This window comes from Schistocerca cancellata, chromosome 2 (assembly GCF_023864275.1).
Source record: "Schistocerca cancellata isolate TAMUIC-IGC-003103 chromosome 2, iqSchCanc2.1, whole genome shotgun sequence".
Taxonomy (NCBI): Eukaryota; Metazoa; Arthropoda; class Insecta; order Orthoptera; family Acrididae; genus Schistocerca; species Schistocerca cancellata.
In genome coordinates this window covers 952227594-952243067 of record NC_064627.1, presented here as the reverse complement: position 1 = coordinate 952243067, position 15474 = coordinate 952227594, and the positions used below count along the sequence as shown (strand labels likewise).

Here is a 15474-nt window from a genome sequence, read left to right as displayed (position 1 = left end):
AGCCACGCAACAGGACAAACTGCATGTGGGCCACCGGCCCAAGAGACTGGCAAGTGCGTCATGTGGAAAGCAATCTACGTGGCAGGATTAAGCCGTCTTCGCTCACTTATATCTATACGTAAAGACTGGCACGTACAGCGATTCTATTCGTTTCCCAGGAACTAGTACATCGCATGCACGTTTGTTAAATGCATGCGCATGCAGCACCCAAAACGGAGAGATGTCTTTCCTGCTGGGAGAAACAGCTGAGGGCGTCTTCTCGCAGTTGAACCCCTTTCGTTCCGTTATTAATCCTAGTATCAAAAGCATAAGCATTTGGAGCGTTCCCCATTCACGTGTGGACTGCTATTAACAATTTGCGTTACATGATCCTAGCTAAAATTCTGCATATACAATTCCAACTACCGGCTCGTACACATTTCTAGAAACGAGCGCAAAACACAGCGTCAGGTTCCACCGAGACTCGAACTCGGATCGCTGGATTCAAAGTCCAGAGTGCTAACCATTACACCATGGAACCGGATGCCTGTCGCGGTCTTCAGTTCAGTAGCATCATGTCATTAAGCCGATGAGATGCGATGTTATTTCATGTAGCGTCCTCAGGAAGTGTTTGCGTGGCAAATGAAGCAACCAAGTAGGCTGAAAGTGGAAGGTGCACCTTCGAATGTAGCAAGAATTCTTGCCAGTATTCGTACATCAAGTGATGTCGAAGGCTCAGGTAATCAAAATCGCGCAACGGCCACTTTCGTATGGTGCATGCATTGTGCTGGAAGCAGCCTAGCTATGGAAACAGCTATGGACACAGAGTACTGGCGAAAACTGCGTGCTGACACAGAACGCTACGTAGTGGGCGGATAGTGCGTGACACGATAACATTTGCACTTCACACGGTCGAAATACTGACACACAACTCTAGCAGCTCTTTGAGCATTCACATACACTGGTGTTCAGCACAGCTCATGTTGTGGGTGTCGGATTAAGAAAGCTCTTTGAGAATATGGTCCAGATTGTATGCTGCAACTAGCAAGTGCGGCAAGATGTCAGTAGGTGGCGGGGTGCAGACGTGCTTCCTTGTGCGGCCTGTTGGTCTAGGGGTATGATTCCTGCTTTGGGTGCAGGAGGTTCCGGGTTCATATCCCGGACAGGCCCTACTTTTCACTTTCGCGACAACCAAACACTACGTTAAACTTGCGAGTCTCTGAAAGTAAGCCACGCAACAGGACAAACTGCATGTGGGCCACCGGCCCAAGAGACTGGCAAGTGCGTCATGTGGAAAGCAATCTACGTGGCAGGATTAAGCCGTCTTCGCTCACTTATATCTATACGTAAAGACTGGCACGTACAGCGATTCTATTCGTTTCCCAGGAACTAGTACATCGCATGCACGTTTGTTAAATGCATGCGCATGCAGCACCCAAAACGGAGAGATGTCTTTCCTGCTGGGAGAAACAGCTGAGGGCGTCTTCTCGCAGTTGAACCCCTTTCGTTCCGTTATTAATCCTAGTATCAAAAGCATAAGCATTTGGAGCGTTCCCCATTCACGTGTGGACTGCTATTAACAATTTGCGTTACATGATCCTAGCTAAAATTCTGCATATACAATTCCAACTACCGGCTCGTACACATTTCTAGAAACGAGCGCAAAACACAGCGTCAGGTTCCACCGAGACTCGAACTCGGATCGCTGGATTCAAAGTCCAGAGTGCTAACCATTACACCATGGAACCGGATGCCTGTAGCGGTCTTCAGTTCAGTAGCATCATGTCATTAAGCCGATGAGATGCGATGTTATTTCATGTAGCGTCCTCAGGAAGTGTTTGCGTGGCAAATGAAGCAACCAGGTAGGCTGAAAGTGGAAGGTGCACCTTCGAATGTAGCAAGAATTCTTGCCAGTATTCGTACATCAAGTGATGTCGAAGGCTCAGGTAATCAAAATCGCGCAACGGCCACTTTCGTATGGTGCATGCATTGTGCTGGAAGCAGCCTAGCTATGGAAACAGCTATGGACACAGAGTACTGGCGAAAACTGCGTGCTGACACACAACGCTACGTAGTGGGCGGATAGTGCGTGACACGATAACATTTGCACTTCACACGGTCGAAATACTGACACACAACTCTAGCAGCTCTTTGAGCATTCACATACACTGGTGTTCAGCACAGCTCATGTTGTGGGTGTCGGATTAAGAAAGCTCTTTGAGAATATGGTCCAGATTGTATGCTGCAACTAGCAAGTGCGGCAAGATGTCAGTAGGTGGCGGGGTGCAGACGTGCTTCCTTGTGCGGCCTGTTGGTCTAGGGGTATGATTCCTGCTTTGGGTGCAGGAGGTTCCGGGTTCATATCCCGGACAGGCCCTACTTTTCACTTTCGCGACAACCAAACACTACGTTAAACTTGCGAGTCTCTGAAAGTAAGCCACGCAACAGGACAAACTGCATGTGGGCCACCGGCCCAAGAGACTGGCAAGTGCGTCATGTGGAAAGCAATCTACGTGGCAGGATTAAGCCGTCTTCGCTCACTTATATCTATACGTAAAGACTGGCACGTACAGCGATTCTATTCGTTTCCCAGGAACTAGTACATCGCATGCACGTTTGTTAAATGCATGCGCATGCAGCACCCAAAACGGAGAGATGTCTTTCCTGCTGGGAGAAACAGCTGAGGGCGTCTTCTCGCAGTTGAACCCCTTTCGTTCCGTTATTAATCCTAGTATCAAAAGCATAAGCATTTGGAGCGTTCCACATTCACGTGTGGAATGCTATTAACAATTTGCGTTACATGATCCTAGCTAAAATTCTGCATATACAATTCCAACTACCGGCTCGTACACATTTCTAGAAACGAGCGCAAAACACAGCGTCAGGTTCCACCGAGACTCGAACTCGGATCGCTGGATTCAAAGTCCAGAGTGCTAACCATTACACCATGGAACCGGATGCCTGTAGCGGTCTTCAGTTCAGTAGCATCATGTCATTAAGCCGATGAGATGCGATGTTATTTCATGTAGCGTCCTCAGGAAGTGTTTGCGTGGCAAATGAAGCAACCAAGTAGGCTGAAAGTGGAAGGTGCACCTTCGAATGTAGCAAGAATTCTTGCCAGTATTCGTACATCAAGTGATGTCGAAGGCTCAGGTAATCAAAATCGCGCAACGGCCACTTTCGTATGGTGCATGCATTGTGCTGGAAGCAGCCTAGCTATGGAAACAGCTATGGACACAGAGTACTGGCGAAAACTGCGTGCTGACACAGAACGCTACGTAGTGGGCGGATAGTGCGTGACACGATAACATTTGCACTTCACACGGTCGAAATACTGACACACAACTCTAGCAGCTCTTTGAGCATTCACATACACTGGTGTTCAGCACAGCTCATGTTGTGGGTGTCGGATTAAGAAAGCTCTTTGAGAATATGGTCCAGATTGTATGCTGCAACTAGCAAGTGCGGCAAGATGTCAGTAGGTGGCGGGGTGCAGACGTGCTTCCTTGTGCGGCCTGTTGGTCTAGGGGTATGATTCCTGCTTTGGGTGCAGGAGGTTCCGGGTTCATATCCCGGACAGGCCCTACTTTTCACTTTCGCGACAACCAAACACTACGTTAAACTTGCGAGTCTCTGAAAGTAAGCCACGCAACAGGACAAACTGCATGTGGGCCACCGGCCCAAGAGACTGGCAAGTGCGTCATGTGGAAAGCAATCTACGTGGCAGGATTAAGCCGTCTTCGCTCACTTATATCTATACGTAAAGACTGGCACGTACAGCGATTCTATTCGTTTCCCAGGAACTAGTACATCGCATGCACGTTTGTTAAATGCATGCGCATGCAGCACCCAAAACGGAGAGATGTCTTTCCTGCTGGGAGAAACAGCTGAGGGCGTCTTCTCGCAGTTGAACCCCTTTCGTTCCGTTATTAATCCTAGTATCAAAAGCATAAGCATTTGGAGCGTTCCCCATTCACGTGTGGAATGCTATTAACAATTTGCGTTACATGATCCTATCTAAAATTCTGCATATACAATTCCAACTACCGGCTCGTACACATTTCTAGAAACGAGCGCAAAACACAGCGTCAGGTTCCACCGAGACTCGAACTCGGATCGCTGGATTCAAAGTCCAGAGTGCTAACCATTACACCATGGAACCGGATGCCTGTAGCGGTCTTCAGTTCAGTAGCATCATGTCATTAAGCCGATGAGATGCGATGTTATTTCATGTAGCGTCCTCAGGAAGTGTTTGCGTGGCAAATGAAGCAACCAAGTAGGCTGAAAGTGGAAGGTGCACCTTCGAATGTAGCAAGAATTCTTGCCAGTATTCGTACATCAAGTGATGTCGAAGGCTCAGGTAATCAAAATCGCGCAACGGCCACTTTCGTATGGTGCATGCATTGTGCTGGAAGCAGCCTAGCTATGGAAACAGCTATGGACACAGAGTACTGGCGAAAACTGCGTGCTGACACAGAACGCTACGTAGTGGGCGGATAGTGCGTGACACGATAACATTTGCACTTCACACGGTCGAAATACTGACACACAACTCTAGCAGCTCTTTGAGCATTCACATACACTGGTGTTCAGCACAGCTCATGTTGTGGGTGTCGGATTAAGAAAGCTCTTTGAGAATATGGTCCAGATTGTATGCTGCAACTAGCAAGTGCGGCAAGATGTCAGTAGGTGGCGGGGTGCAGACGTGCTTCCTTGTGCGGCCTGTTGGTCTAGGGGTATGATTCCTGCTTTGGGTGCAGGAGGTTCCGGGTTCATATCCCGGACAGGCCCTACTTTTCACTTTCGCGACAACCAAACACTACGTTAAACTTGCGAGTCTCTGAAAGTAAGCCACGCAACAGGACAAACTGCATGTGGGCCACCGGCCCAAGAGACTGGCAAGTGCGTCATGTGGAAAGCAATCTACGTGGCAGGATTAAGCCGTCTTCGCTCACTTATATCTATACGTAAAGACTGGCACGTACAGCGATTCTATTCGTTTCCCAGGAACTAGTACATCGCATGCACGTTTGTTAAATGCATGCGCATGCAGCACCCAAAACGGAGAGATGTCTTTCCTGCTGGGAGAAACAGCTGAGGGCGTCTTCTCGCAGTTGAACCCCTTTCGTTCCGTTATTAATCCTAGTATCAAAAGCATAAGCATTTGGAGCGTTCCCCATTCACGTGTGGACTGCTATTAACAATTTGCGTTACATGATCCTAGCTAAAATTCTGCATATACAATTCCAACTACCGGCTCGTACACATTTCTAGAAACGAGCGCAAAACACAGCGTCAGGTTCCACCGAGACTCGAACTCGGATCGCTGGATTCAAAGTCCAGAGTGCTAACCATTACACCATGGAACCGGATGCCTGTAGCGGTCTTCAGTTCAGTAGCATCATGTCATTAAGCCGATGAGATGCGATGTTATTTCATGTAGCGTCCTCAGGAAGTGTTTGCGTGGCAAATGAAGCAACCAGGTAGGCTGAAAGTGGAAGGTGCACCTTCGAATGTAGCAAGAATTCTTGCCAGTATTCGTACATCAAGTGATGTCGAAGGCTCAGGTAATCAAAATCGCGCAACGGCCACTTTCGTATGGTGCATGCATTGTGCTGGAAGCAGCCTAGCTATGGAAACAGCTATGGACACAGAGTACTGGCGAAAACTGCGTGCTGACACAGAACGCTACGTAGTGGGCGGATAGTGCGTGACACGATAACATTTGCACTTCACACGGTCGAAATACTGACACACAACTCTAGCAGCTCTTTGAGCATTCACATACACTGGTGTTCAGCACAGCTCATGTTGTGGGTGTCGGATTAAGAAAGCTCTTTGAGAATATGGTCCAGATTGTATGCTGCAACTAGCAAGTGCGGCAAGATGTCAGTAGGTGGCGGGGTGCAGACGTGCTTCCTTGTGCGGCCTGTTGGTCTAGGGGTATGATTCCTGCTTTGGGTGCAGGAGGTTCCGGGTTCATATCCCGGACAGGCCCTACTTTTCACTTTCGCGACAACCAAACACTACGTTAAACTTGCGAGTCTCTGAAAGTAAGCCACGCAACAGGACAAACTGCATGTGGGCCACCGGCCCAAGAGACTGGCAAGTGCGTCATGTGGAAAGCAATCTACGTGGCAGGATTAAGCCGTCTTCGCTCACTTATATCTATACGTAAAGACTGGCACGTACAGCGATTCTATTCGTTTCCCAGGAACTAGTACATCGCATGCACGTTTGTTAAATGCATGCGCATGCAGCACCCAAAACGGAGAGATGTCTTTCCTGCTGGGAGAAACAGCTGAGGGCGTCTTCTCGCAGTTGAACCCCTTTCGTTCCGTTATTAATCCTAGTATCAAAAGCATAAGCATTTGGAGCGTTCCCCATTCACGTGTGGACTGCTATTAACAATTTGCGTTACATGATCCTAGCTAAAATTCTGCATATACAATTCCAACTTCCGGCTCGTACACATTTCTAGAAACGAGCGCAAAACACAGCGTCAGGTTCCACCGAGACTCGAACTCGGATCGCTGGATTCAAAGTCCAGAGTGCTAACCATTACACCATGGAACCGGATGCCTGTAGCGGTCTTCAATTCGGTAGCATCATGTCATTAAGCCGATGAGATGCGATGTTATTTCATGTAGCGTCCTCAGGAAGTGTTTGCGTGGCAAATGAAGCAACCAGGTAGGCTGAAAGTGGAAGGTGCACCTTCGAATGTAGCAAGAATTCTTGCCAGTATTCGTACATCAAGTGATGTCGAAGGCTCAGGTAATCAAAATCGCGCAACGGCCACTTTCGTATGGTGCATGCATTGTGCTGGAAGCAGCCTAGCTATGGAAACAGCTATGGACACAGAGTACTGGCGAAAACTGCGTGCTGACACAGAACGCTACGTAGTGGGCGGATAGTGCGTGACACGATAACATTTGCACTTCACACGGTCGAAATACTGACACACAACTCTAGCAGCTCTTTGAGCATTCACATACACTGGTGTTCAGCACAGCTCATGTTGTGGGTGTCGGATTAAGAAAGCTCTTTGAGAATATGGTCCAGATTGTATGCTGCAACTAGCAAGTGCGGCAAGATGTCAGTAGGTGGCGGGGTGCAGACGTGCTTCCTTGTGCGGCCTGTTGGTCTAGGGGTATGATTCCTGCTTTGGGTGCAGGAGGTTCCGGGTTCATATCCCGGACAGGCCCTACTTTTCACTTTCGCGACAACCAAACACTACGTTAAACTTGCGAGTCTCTGAAAGTAAGCCACGCAACAGGACAAACTGCATGTGGGCCACCGGCCCAAGAGACTGGCAAGTGCGTCATGTGGAAAGCAATCTACGTGGCAGGATTAAGCCGTCTTCGCTCACTTATATCTATACGTAAAGACTGGCACGTACAGCGATTCTATTCGTTTCCCAGGAACTAGTACATCGCATGCACGTTTGTTAAATGCATGCGCATGCAGCACCCAAAACGGAGAGATGTCTTTCCTGCTGGGAGAAACAGCTGAGGGCGTCTTCTCGCAGTTGAACCCCTTTCGTTCCGTTATTAATCCTAGTATCAAAAGCATAAGCATTTGGAGCGTTCCCCATTCACGTGTGGACTGCTATTAACAATTTGCGTTACATGATCCTAGCTAAAATTCTGCATATACAATTCCAACTACCGGCTCGTACACATTTCTAGAAACGAGCGCAAAACACAGCGTCAGGTTCCACCGAGACTCGAACTCGGATCGCTGGATTCAAAGTCCAGAGTGCTAACCATTACACCATGGAACCGGATGCCTGTAGCGGTCTTCAGTTCAGTAGCATCATGTCATTAAGCCGATGAGATGCGATGTTATTTCATGTAGCGTCCTCAGGAAGTGTTTGCGTGGCAAATGAAGCAACCAGGTAGGCTGAAAGTGGAAGGTGCACCTTCGAATGTAGCAAGAATTCTTGCCAGTATTCGTACATCAAGTGATGTCGAAGGCTCAGGTAATCAAAATCGCGCAACGGCCACTTTCGTATGGTGCATGCATTGTGCTGGAAGCAGCCTAGCTATGGAAACAGCTATGGACACAGAGTACTGGCGAAAACTGCGTGCTGACACAGAACGCTACGTAGTGGGCGGATAGTGCGTGACACGATAACATTTGCACTTCACACGGTCGAAAAACTGACACACAACTCTAGCAGCTCTTTGAGCATTCACATACACTGGTGTTCAGCACAGCTCATGTTGTGGGTGTCGGATTAAGAAAGCTCTTTGAGAATATGGTCCAGATTGTATGCTGCAACTAGCAAGTGCGGCACGATGTCAGTAGGTGGCGGGGTGCAGACGTGCTTCCTTGTGCGGCCTGTTGGTCTAGGGGTATGATTCCTGCTTTGGGTGCAGGAGGTTCCGGGTTCATATCCCGGACAGGCCCTACTTTTCACTTTCGCGACAACCAAACACTACGTTAAACTTGCGAGTCTCTGAAAGTAAGCCACGCAACAGGACAAACTGCATGTGGGCCACCGGCCCAAGAGACTGGCAAGTGCGTCATGTGGAAAGCAATCTACGTGGCAGGATTAAGCCGTCTTCGCTCACTTATATCTATACGTAAAGACTGGCACGTACAGCGATTCTATTCGTTTCCCAGGAACTAGTACATCGCATGCACGTTTGTTAAATGCATGCGCATGCAGCACCCAAATCGGAGAGATGTCTTTCCTGCTGGGAGAAACAGCTGAGGGCGTCTTCTCGCAGTTGAACCCCTTTCGTTCCGTTATTAATCCTAGTATCAAAAGCATAAGCATTTGGAGCGTTCCCCATTCACGTGTGGACTGCTATTAACAATTTGCAGAACGCTACGTAGTGGGCGGATAGTGCGTGACACGATAACATTTGCACTTCACACGGTCGAAATACTGACACACAACTCTAGCAGCTCTTTGAGCATTCACATACACTGGTGTTCAGCACAGCTCATGTTGTGGGTGTCGGATTAAGAAAGCTCTTTGAGAATATGGTCCAGATTGTATGCTGCAACTAGCAAGTGCGGCAAGATGTCAGTAGGTGGCGGGGTGCAGACGTGCTTCCTTTTGCGGCCTGTTGGTCTAGGGGTATGATTCCTGCTTTGGGTGCAGGAGGTTCCGGGTTCATATCCCGGACAGGCCCTACTTTTCACTTTCGCGACAACCAAACACTACGTTAAACTTGCGAGTCTCTGAAAGTAAGCCACGCAACAGGACAAACTGCATGTGGGCCACCGGCCCAAGAGACTGGCAAGTGCGTCATGTGGAAAGCAATCTACGTGGCAGGATTAAGCCGTCTTCGCTCACTTATATCTATACGTAAAGACTGGCACGTACAGCGATTCTATTCGTTTCCCAGGAACTAGTACATCGCATGCACGTTTGTTAAATGCATGCGCATGCAGCACCCAAAACGGAGAGATGTCTTTCCTGCTGGGAGAAACAGCTGAGGGCGTCTTCTCGCAGTTGAACCCCTTTCGTTCCGTTATTAATCCTAGTATCAAAAGCATAAGCATTTGGAGCGTTCCCCATTCACGTGTGGACTGCTATTAACAATTTGCGTTACATGATCCTAGCTAAAATTCTGCATATACAATTCCAACTACCGGCTCGTACACATTTCTAGAAACGAGCGCAAAACACAGCGTCAGGTTCCACCGAGACTCGAACTCGGATCGCTGGATTCAAAGTCCAGAGTGCTAACCATTACACCATGGAACCGGATGCCTGTAGCGGTCTTCAGTTCAGTAGCATCATGTCATTAAGCCGATGAGATGCGATGTTATTTCATGTAGCGTCCTCAGGAAGTGTTTGCGTGGCAAATGGAGCAACCAAGTAGGCTGAAAGTGGAAGGTGCACCTTCGAATGTAGCAAGAATTCTTGCCAGTATTCGTACATCAAGTGATGTCGAAGGCTCAGGTAATCAAAATCGCGCAACGGCCACTTTCGTATGGTGCATGCATTGTGCTGGAAGCAGCCTAGCTATGGAAACAGCTATGAACACAGAGTACTGGCGAAAACTGCGTGCTGACACAGAACGCTACGTAGTGGGCGGATAGTGCGTGACACGATAACATTTGCACTTCACACGGTCGAAATACTGACACACAACTCTAGCAGCTCTTTGAGCATTCACATACACTGGTGTTCAGCACAGCTCATGTTGTGGGTGTCGGATTAAGAAAGCTCTTTGAGAATATGGTCCAGATTGTATGCTGCAACTAGCAAGTGCGGCAAGATGTCAGTAGGTGGCGGGGTGCAGACGTGCTTCCTTTTGCGGCCTGTTGGTCTAGGGGTATGATTCCTGCTTTGGGTGCAGGAGGTTCCGGGTTCATATCCCGGACAGGCCCTACTTTTCACTTTCGCGACAACCAAACACTACGTTAAACTTGCGAGTCTCTGAAAGTAAGCCACGCAACAGGACAAACTGCATGTGGGCCACCGGCCCAAGAGACTGGCAAGTGCGTCATGTGGAAAGCAATCTACGTGGCAGGATTAAGCCGTCTTCGCTCACTTATATCTATACGTAAAGACTGGCACGTACAGCGATTCTATTCGTTTCCCAGGAACTAGTACATCGCATGCACGTTTGTTAAATGCATGCGCATGCAGCACCCAAAACGGAGAGATGTCTTTCCTGCTGGGAGAAACAGCTGAGGGCGTCTTCTCGCAGTTGAACCCCTTTCGTTCCGTTATTAATCCTAGTATCAAAAGCATAAGCATTTGGAGCGTTCCCCATTCACGTGTGGACTGCTATTAACAATTTGCGTTACATGATCCTAGCTAAAATTCTGCATATACAATTCCAACTACCGGCTCGTACACATTTCTAGAAACGAGCGCAAAACACAGCGTCAGGTTCCACCGAGACTCGAACTCGGATCGCTGGATTCAAAGTCCAGAGTGCTAACCATTACACCATGGAACCGGATGCCTGTAGCGGTCTTCAGTTCAGTAGCATCATGTCATTAAGCCGATGAGATGCGATGTTATTTCATGTAGCGTCCTCAGGAAGTGTTTGCGTGGCAAATGGAGCAACCAAGTAGGCTGAAAGTGGAAGGTGCACCTTCGAATGTAGCAAGAATTCTTGCCAGTATTCGTACATCAAGTGATGTCGAAGGCTCAGGTAATCAAAATCGCGCAACGGCCACTTTCGTATGGTGCATGCATTGTGCTGGAAGCAGCCTAGCTATGGAAACAGCTATGAACACAGAGTACTGGCGAAAACTGCGTGCTGACACAGAACGCTACGTAGTGGGCGGATAGTGCGTGACACGATAACATTTGCACTTCACACGGTCGAAATACTGACACACAACTCTAGCAGCTCTTTGAGCATTCACATACACTGGTGTTCAGCACAGCTCATGTTGTGGGTGTCGGATTAAGAAAGCTCTTTGAGAATATGGTCCAGATTGTATGCTGCAACTAGCAAGTGCGGCAAGATGTCAGTAGGTGGCGGGGTGCAGACGTGCTTCCTTTTGCGGCCTGTTGGTCTAGGGGTATGATTCCTGCTTTGGGTGCAGGAGGTTCCGGGTTCATATCCCGGACAGGCCCTACTTTTCACTTTCGCGACAACCAAACACTACGTTAAACTTGCGAGTCTCTGAAAGTAAGCCACGCAACAGGACAAACTGCATGTGGGCCACCGGCCCAAGAGACTGGCAAGTGCGTCATGTGGAAAGCAATCTACGTGGCAGGATTAAGCCGTCTTCGCTCACTTATATCTATACGTAAAGACTGGCACGTACAGCGATTCTATTCGTTTCCCAGGAACTAGTACATCGCATGCACGTTTGTTAAATGCATGCGCATGCAGCACCCAAAACGGAGAGATGTCTTTCCTGCTGGGAGAAACAGCTGAGGGCGTCTTCTCGCAGTTGAACCCCTTTCGTTCCGTTATTAATCCTAGTATCAAAAGCATAAGCATTTGGAGCGTTCCCCATTCACGTGTGGACTGCTATTAACAATTTGCGTTACATGATCCTAGCTAAAATTCTGCATATACAATTCCAACTACCGGCTCGTACACATTTCTAGAAACGAGCGTAAAACACAGCGTCAGGTTCCACCGAGACTCGAACTCGGATCGCTGGATTCAAAGTCCAGAGTGCTAACCATTACACCATGGAACCGGATGCCTGTAGCGGTCTTCAGTTCAGTAGCATCATGTCATTAAGCCGATGAGATGCAATGTTATTTCATGTAGCGTCCTCAGGAAGTGTTTGCGTGGCAAATGAAGCAACCAAGTAGGCTGAAAGTGGAAGGTGCACCTTCGAATGTAGCAAGAATTCTTGCCAGTATTCGTACATCAAGTGATGTCGAAGGCTCAGGTAATCAAAATCGCGCAACGGCCACTTTCGTATGGTGCATGCATTGTGCTGGAAGCAGCCTAGCTATGGAAACAGCTATGGACACAGAGTACTGGCGAAAACTGCGTGCTGACACAGAACGCTACGTAGTGGGCGGATAGTGCGTGACACGATAACATTTGCACTTCACACGGTCGAAATACTGACACACAACTCTAGCAGCTCTTTGAGCATTCACATACACTGGTGTTCAGCACAGCTCATGTTGTGGGTGTCGGATTAAGAAAGCTCTTTGAGAATATGGTCCAGATTGTATGCTGCAACTAGCAAGTGCGGCAAGATGTCAGTAGGTGGCGGGGTGCAGACGTGCTTCCTTGTGCGGCCTGTTGGTCTAGGGGTATGATTCCTGCTTTGGGTGCAGGAGGTTCCGGGTTCATATCCCGGACAGGCCCTACTTTTCACTTTCGCGACAACCAAACACTACGTTAAACTTGCGAGTCTCTGAAAGTAAGCCACGCAACAGGACAAACTGCATGTGGGCCACCGGCCCAAGAGACTGGCAAGTGCGTCATGTGGAAAGCAATCTACGTGGCAGGATTAAGCCGTCTTCGCTCACTTATATCTATACGTAAAGACTGGCACGTACAGCGATTCTATTCGTTTCCCAGGAACTAGTACATCGCATGCACGTTTGTTAAATGCATGCGCATGCAGCACCCAAAACGGAGAGATGTCTTTCCTGCTGGGAGAAACAGCTGAGGGCGTCTTCTCGCAGTTGAACCCCTTTCGTTCCGTTATTAATCCTAGTATCAAAAGCATAAGCATTTGGAGCGTTCCCCATTCACGTGTGGACTGCTATTAACAATTTGCGTTACATGATCCTAGCTAAAATTCTGCATATACAATTCCAACTACCGGCTCGTACACATTTCTAGAAACGAGCGCAAAACACAGCGTCAGGTTCCACCGAGACTCGAACTCGGATCGCTGGATTCAAAGTCCAGAGTGCTAACCATTACACCATGGAACAGGATGCCTGTAGCGGTCTTCAATTCAGTAGCATCATATCAATAAGCCGATGAGATGCGCTGTTATTTCATGTAGCGTCCTCAGGAAGTGTTTGCGTGGCAAATGAAGCAACCAGGTAGGCTGAAAGTGGAAGGTGCACCTTCGAATGTAGCAAGAATTCTTGCCAGTATTCGTACATCAAGTGATGTCGAAGGCTCAGGTAATCAAAATCGCGCAACGGCCACTTTCGTATGGTGCATGCATTGTGCTGGAAGCAGCCTAGCTATGGAAACAGCTATGGACACAGAGTACTGGCGAAAACTGCGTGCTGACCCAGAACGCTACGTAGTGGGCGGATAGTGCGTGACACGATAACATTTGCACTTCACACGGTCGAAATACTGACACACAACTCTAGCAGCTCTTTGAGCATTCACATACACTGGTGTTCAGCACAGCTCATGTTGTGGGTGTCGGATTAAGAAAGCTCTTTGAGAATATGGTCCAGATTGTATGCTGCAACTAGCAAGTGCGGCAAGATGTCAGTAGGTGGCGGGGTGCAGACGTGCTTCCTTGTGCGGCCTGTTGGTCTAGGGGTATGATTCCTGCTTTGGGTGCAGGAGGTCCCGCGTTCAAATCCCGGACAGGCCCTACTTTTCACTTTCGCGACAACCAAACACTACGTTAAACTTGCGAGTCTCTGAAAGTAAGCCACGCAACAGGACAAACTGCATGTGGGCCACCGGCCCAAGAGACTGACAAGTGCGTTATGTGGAAAGCAATCTACGTGGCAGGATTAAGCCGTCTTCGCTCACTTATATCTATACGTAAAGACTGGCACGTACAGCGATTCTATTCGTTTCCCAGGAACTAGTACATCGCATGCACGTTTGTTAAATGCATGCGCATGCAGCACCCAAAACGGAGAGATGTCTTTCCTGCTGGGAGAAACAGCTAAGGGGGTCTTCTCGCAGTTGAACCCCTTTCGTTCCGTTATTAATCCTAGTATCAAAAGCATCAGCATTTGGAGCGTTCCCCATTCACGTGTGGACTGCTATTAACAATTTGCGTTACATGATCCTAGCTAAAATTCTGCATATACAATTCCAACTTCCGGCACGTACACATTTCTAGAAACGAGCGCAAAACACAGCGTCAGGTTCCACCGAGACTCGAACTCGGATCGCTGGATTCAAAGTCCAGAGTGCTAACTATTACACCACGGAACCGGATGCCTGTAGCGGTCTTCAATTCAGTAGCATCATGTCATTAAGCCGATGAGATGCGATGTTAATTCATGTAGCGTCCTCAGGAAGTGTTTGCGTGGCAAATGAAGCAACCAGGTAGGCTGAAAGTGGAAGGTGCACCTTCGAATGTAGCAAGAATTCTTGCCAGTATTCGTACATCAAGTGATGTCGAAGGCTCAGGTAACCAAAATCGCGCAACGGCCACTTTCGTATGGTGCATGCATTGTGCTGGAAGCAGCCTAGCTATGGAAACAGCTATGGACACAGAGTACTGGCGAAAACTGCGTGCTGACACAGAACGCTACGTAGTGGGCGGATAGTGCGTGACACGATAACATTTGCACTTCACACGGTCAAAAAATTGACACACAACTCTAGCAGCTCTTTGAGCATTCACATACACTGGTGTTCAGCACAGCTCAAGTTGTGGGTGTCGGATTAAGAAAGCTCTTTGAGAATATGGTCCAGATTGTATGCTGCAACTAGCAAGTGCGGCAAGATGTCAGTAGGTGGCGGGGTGCAGACGTGCTTCCTTGTGCGGCCTGTTGGTCTAAGGGTATGATTCCTGCTTTGGGTGCAGGAGGTTCCGGGTTCATATCCCGGACAGGCCCTACTTTTCACTTTCGCGACAACCAAACACTACGTTAAACTTGCGAGTCTCTGAAAGTAAGCCACGCAACAGGACAAACTGCATGTGGGCCACCGGCCCAAGAGACTGGCAAGTGCGTCATGTGGAAAGCAATCTACGTGGCAGGATTAAGCCGTCTTCGCTCACTTATATCTATACGTAAAGACTGGCACGTACAGCGATTCTATTCGTTTCCCAGGAACTAGTACATCGCATGCACGTTTGTTAAATGCATGCGCATGCAGCACCCAAAACGGAGAGATGTCTTTCCTGCTGGGAGAAACAGCTGAGGGCGTC

At 48.5% G+C, this 15474-nt stretch overlaps 25 non-coding genes across 25 annotated transcripts; 13 read left to right on the top strand and 12 right to left on the bottom strand.

Moving 5' to 3' along the window:
* Nucleotides 1–448: 448 nt before the first annotated feature.
* On the bottom strand, nucleotides 449–520 carry Trnaq-uug (transfer RNA glutamine (anticodon UUG)). Its single transcript has one exon. It is a non-coding gene; the product is annotated as a tRNA-Gln (tRNA).
* A 557-nt stretch (nucleotides 521–1077) lies between these two features.
* On the top strand, nucleotides 1078–1149 carry Trnap-ugg (transfer RNA proline (anticodon UGG)). The gene has a single exon. It is a non-coding gene; the product is annotated as a tRNA-Pro (tRNA).
* Nucleotides 1150–1655: 506 nt separating this feature from the next.
* Nucleotides 1656–1727, bottom strand: Trnaq-uug (transfer RNA glutamine (anticodon UUG)). The gene has a single exon. It is a non-coding gene; the product is annotated as a tRNA-Gln (tRNA).
* Nucleotides 1728–2284: 557 nt separating this feature from the next.
* Nucleotides 2285–2356, top strand: Trnap-ugg (transfer RNA proline (anticodon UGG)). The gene has a single exon. It is a non-coding gene; the product is annotated as a tRNA-Pro (tRNA).
* Nucleotides 2357–2862: 506 nt separating this feature from the next.
* Nucleotides 2863–2934, bottom strand: Trnaq-uug (transfer RNA glutamine (anticodon UUG)). The gene has a single exon. It is a non-coding gene; the product is annotated as a tRNA-Gln (tRNA).
* Nucleotides 2935–3491: 557 nt separating this feature from the next.
* On the top strand, nucleotides 3492–3563 carry Trnap-ugg (transfer RNA proline (anticodon UGG)). Its single transcript has one exon. It is a non-coding gene; the product is annotated as a tRNA-Pro (tRNA).
* Nucleotides 3564–4069: 506 nt separating this feature from the next.
* Trnaq-uug (transfer RNA glutamine (anticodon UUG)) lies at nucleotides 4070–4141 on the bottom strand. Its single transcript has one exon. It is a non-coding gene; the product is annotated as a tRNA-Gln (tRNA).
* A 557-nt stretch (nucleotides 4142–4698) lies between these two features.
* On the top strand, nucleotides 4699–4770 carry Trnap-ugg (transfer RNA proline (anticodon UGG)). Its single transcript has one exon. It is a non-coding gene; the product is annotated as a tRNA-Pro (tRNA).
* A 506-nt stretch (nucleotides 4771–5276) lies between these two features.
* Nucleotides 5277–5348, bottom strand: Trnaq-uug (transfer RNA glutamine (anticodon UUG)). The gene has a single exon. It is a non-coding gene; the product is annotated as a tRNA-Gln (tRNA).
* A 557-nt stretch (nucleotides 5349–5905) lies between these two features.
* On the top strand, nucleotides 5906–5977 carry Trnap-ugg (transfer RNA proline (anticodon UGG)). The gene has a single exon. It is a non-coding gene; the product is annotated as a tRNA-Pro (tRNA).
* A 506-nt stretch (nucleotides 5978–6483) lies between these two features.
* On the bottom strand, nucleotides 6484–6555 carry Trnaq-uug (transfer RNA glutamine (anticodon UUG)). Its single transcript has one exon. It is a non-coding gene; the product is annotated as a tRNA-Gln (tRNA).
* A 557-nt stretch (nucleotides 6556–7112) lies between these two features.
* Trnap-ugg (transfer RNA proline (anticodon UGG)) lies at nucleotides 7113–7184 on the top strand. The gene has a single exon. It is a non-coding gene; the product is annotated as a tRNA-Pro (tRNA).
* Nucleotides 7185–7690: 506 nt separating this feature from the next.
* Nucleotides 7691–7762, bottom strand: Trnaq-uug (transfer RNA glutamine (anticodon UUG)). Its single transcript has one exon. It is a non-coding gene; the product is annotated as a tRNA-Gln (tRNA).
* A 557-nt stretch (nucleotides 7763–8319) lies between these two features.
* Trnap-ugg (transfer RNA proline (anticodon UGG)) lies at nucleotides 8320–8391 on the top strand. The gene has a single exon. It is a non-coding gene; the product is annotated as a tRNA-Pro (tRNA).
* Nucleotides 8392–9053: 662 nt separating this feature from the next.
* Trnap-ugg (transfer RNA proline (anticodon UGG)) lies at nucleotides 9054–9125 on the top strand. Its single transcript has one exon. It is a non-coding gene; the product is annotated as a tRNA-Pro (tRNA).
* A 506-nt stretch (nucleotides 9126–9631) lies between these two features.
* Nucleotides 9632–9703, bottom strand: Trnaq-uug (transfer RNA glutamine (anticodon UUG)). The gene has a single exon. It is a non-coding gene; the product is annotated as a tRNA-Gln (tRNA).
* A 557-nt stretch (nucleotides 9704–10260) lies between these two features.
* Trnap-ugg (transfer RNA proline (anticodon UGG)) lies at nucleotides 10261–10332 on the top strand. Its single transcript has one exon. It is a non-coding gene; the product is annotated as a tRNA-Pro (tRNA).
* A 506-nt stretch (nucleotides 10333–10838) lies between these two features.
* Trnaq-uug (transfer RNA glutamine (anticodon UUG)) lies at nucleotides 10839–10910 on the bottom strand. Its single transcript has one exon. It is a non-coding gene; the product is annotated as a tRNA-Gln (tRNA).
* Nucleotides 10911–11467: 557 nt separating this feature from the next.
* Trnap-ugg (transfer RNA proline (anticodon UGG)) lies at nucleotides 11468–11539 on the top strand. The gene has a single exon. It is a non-coding gene; the product is annotated as a tRNA-Pro (tRNA).
* A 506-nt stretch (nucleotides 11540–12045) lies between these two features.
* Trnaq-uug (transfer RNA glutamine (anticodon UUG)) lies at nucleotides 12046–12117 on the bottom strand. Its single transcript has one exon. It is a non-coding gene; the product is annotated as a tRNA-Gln (tRNA).
* Nucleotides 12118–12674: 557 nt separating this feature from the next.
* On the top strand, nucleotides 12675–12746 carry Trnap-ugg (transfer RNA proline (anticodon UGG)). Its single transcript has one exon. It is a non-coding gene; the product is annotated as a tRNA-Pro (tRNA).
* A 506-nt stretch (nucleotides 12747–13252) lies between these two features.
* Nucleotides 13253–13324, bottom strand: Trnaq-uug (transfer RNA glutamine (anticodon UUG)). The gene has a single exon. It is a non-coding gene; the product is annotated as a tRNA-Gln (tRNA).
* A 557-nt stretch (nucleotides 13325–13881) lies between these two features.
* Nucleotides 13882–13953, top strand: Trnap-ugg (transfer RNA proline (anticodon UGG)). Its single transcript has one exon. It is a non-coding gene; the product is annotated as a tRNA-Pro (tRNA).
* A 506-nt stretch (nucleotides 13954–14459) lies between these two features.
* On the bottom strand, nucleotides 14460–14531 carry Trnaq-uug (transfer RNA glutamine (anticodon UUG)). Its single transcript has one exon. It is a non-coding gene; the product is annotated as a tRNA-Gln (tRNA).
* A 557-nt stretch (nucleotides 14532–15088) lies between these two features.
* On the top strand, nucleotides 15089–15160 carry Trnap-ugg (transfer RNA proline (anticodon UGG)). Its single transcript has one exon. It is a non-coding gene; the product is annotated as a tRNA-Pro (tRNA).
* Nucleotides 15161–15474: the final 314 nt, after the last annotated feature.